Genomic DNA, 2,886 nt, shown 5'->3' with positions numbered 1-2,886 from the left:
TATATATGTATGTATATATATATATGCATACACACAAATGCTCACTTACATATTGTTACAGTTACATGCACATATATAAACACTCATTTCTGACATACATAGAGGTATATAACCATATAAGCATTCTCGAAGATCAAGGAATTCGTATGCGGGACTATATACCTTGATTCATACATATGACCTCCTCCCCCATACACACACAGACTTACGCACACACACACTCGCACACACACACACACACACACACACACACACACGCATTAACGCACATATACATCGTACATATAAACATGCATGCATACACACATGTGAACACACTTATACAAATACTCTTAAATTCTTGTCCAAAAATTAATGGAATGACGGCCACTTACCTTTTGACCGCAAGATGTCGCTGGTTGAAACAAAATCCGTTCAGCTGACGTCCAGCTGACAACAACAACCAACAAACAAATGCGACAACATCAACAACCACAACATGAATATGAACAGGTATGAATTAATTGAAGTGTAATTACTGTGTGTACATATGTGCGTGTGTGTGTGTGTTTGTATGTATGTTTTTGTTATAAGTATATATAAACTGTTGAAGCAGTAATAATAATAATAATGATGATGAAGATGATGATGATGGTGATAATAATAATAATGATAATAATAATAGTAATAATAATAGTTATAATAATAATAATAATAATAATAATAATAATGGTAACAATGATGATAATAATTAATGAACTTAAATCCGGTGGTGTGTGATAATCTTAATCCAGTTATGCAATTGAAGAAATGAGAGATGTTTCTGTCCAGTAGGAGACAATAACAACATGTAGAAGAACTGTAACATGAACAACACCAGCAACAACAGCATCGGCAGCAAGAATTAACACGAGTCACTGCAGCAGTAGAACTAATAGTTGCTGTAATAGTGGTAGTAGCAGCAGCAAAACCAGCAACAACAGCAGCAGCAGCAGTAACGGGGGGGCAGCAACGCGAATAGAGGTAGTTAGTCGTCGTCGTCGTCGTCGTCGTAGTAATCGCAGCAGTGGCACCAGCAGAAGCAGCAACAACAACAGTAGTAGTAGTAGTAATAGTAATAGTAGTAGTAGCCGTAGTTGTTGTTGTTGTATACAGTGTCATCTAGTTATCATTATTTTAGAAGCAACCGCTCTGTCAAGAACCGCATCTAGCACCTTCATCACCATCACAACAAGAACTATTATCGCCAGAACCACTACAACAAAGCAATAGCAACAACAACAACAACAACAACAACAACAATGATGACAAAGGCAATAGTTGTTGCTTTGAAAGACTTGAAGGAAAAGAGACCGTTGGGTAGGTAGTCCGTCCTGCGAAGAATTGTACAACAACAAAAAGAGCAACTGCAGCAATACCATTATCAACAACAACAATTGCTGCAACATCGAGAACAGCAATTACAGCAGCAAGGGTAACACGATTATTGTTAGTAGTAAAAGTAATAGTAGTAGTAGTACAGACGATAGTGCCTGGTGTACCCTTATCAGTCGGGTAGTCATGATGGGTAATATTAGGCTTCGTATATTTGTTCCCCAGTGTCACTTTGTTGGCTTACACTCCTCTCTCACTCAATAATAATAATAATAACAATAATAATGATAATAATCTTTTCTACTCTAGGCACAAGTTCCGAAATTTTTTTTGAGGGGGGGGCAGGCGATTAGATCGACCCCAGTACCCAACTGGTACTTAACTTATCGACCCCGAAAGGATGAAAGGTAAAGTCGACCTCGGCGGAATTTGAACTCAGAACGTAGCGGCAGACGAAACACCGCTAAGCATTTCGTTCAGCGTGCTAACGATTTTGCCAGCCCGCTGCCTTTAATAATAATAATAATAATACGTTCTACAATGAGCACAAGGCCTGGAATTTGTGGGGAGGGGTAAATCGATTTCATCAAATCCAGTGTTCAACTGGTACTTATTTTGGCGCCCCACCGCCACCGCCGAAAGTAAGAAAGGCAATGTCGACCTTGGCGGAATTTGAGCCTCGGATGTACAGTGTCGACCTCGGCGAATAATAATAATAATAATAATAATAATAATAATAATAATAATAATAATAATGGTGATGATGATGGGAATTATGATGCAATTAGTAATCCAGTAGAGTTATTAGAGTGTCGTCTGCTTCTGAATGACAGAAGGAGAACAGAAATGAAAAAAAGAAAAAAAAAAGAAAGAAAAATGTCCGCCCGAGTAAGAAATTCGCAACAATAATAATAACAAAAAATAACAGTTGCAAGGAAGGCAGTAATGACAAGGATTATAACAGTAAAAATAAGGGCTGTAACACCAACAACACCAACATAACACTATCGATTGTATTAGTAGTGGTTGTATTTAGTAGCAATCGGAGTATTAGTTATAAATTCATAGATGCAAATTTATGAATCCCCCTGCTCGGATTATTTCTCTGTCGTCTGCTATTGCAGGCTAACGGAATGTAAGAGAAGTGAATGGAAAGCGTTCGTCCGAAAGAGAACGAGAGCTGATGGCCGTTCTGTCTGAAGAATCTGTTCTGAATGTCTGACAGACAGCCTGTGCCTGACTGTTTGGGTCATAGTATTTACCTGGCTATCTGCTTGTTAGTCATAATATTTACCTGGCTATCTGCCTGTATATTTAACCTACTCGTTTCTCTTTCCAGCTGTCTTCCTGCCTATCTGAAATCCATCCTTCTATCCATCCAGCCTGCTATATCTCCCCCCTCTCTCTTACCCAGTTAACTGTATGTCACTGTTACTGTGTCTTCCTATCCAACCATTTGCAGGTTAATCCATCCATCCATCCATCCATCCATCCATCCATCCATCCATCCATCCATCCATCCATCCATCCATC

At 38.7% G+C, this 2,886-nt stretch overlaps 1 protein-coding gene across 1 annotated transcript in view; it reads right to left on the bottom strand.

Annotated features, from left to right (window-relative positions):
• The window catches only part of LOC106870351 (uncharacterized), a 131,631-nt gene extending 130,707 nt beyond the window's left edge, over window positions 1–924 (bottom strand). The window contains exon 1 of the mRNA XM_014916385.2: window positions 375–924. The gene's annotated coding sequence lies outside the window, so the exon portion shown is untranslated. The remainder of the gene's footprint in view (window positions 1–374) is intronic.
• Window positions 925–2,886: the final 1,962 nt, after the last annotated feature.

The sequence above is a fragment of the Octopus bimaculoides genome, chromosome 6, assembly GCF_001194135.2.
Source record: "Octopus bimaculoides isolate UCB-OBI-ISO-001 chromosome 6, ASM119413v2, whole genome shotgun sequence".
NCBI lineage: Eukaryota > Metazoa > Mollusca > Cephalopoda > Octopoda > Octopodidae > Octopus > Octopus bimaculoides.
This window is presented reverse-complemented; position numbering and strand designations above follow the sequence as displayed.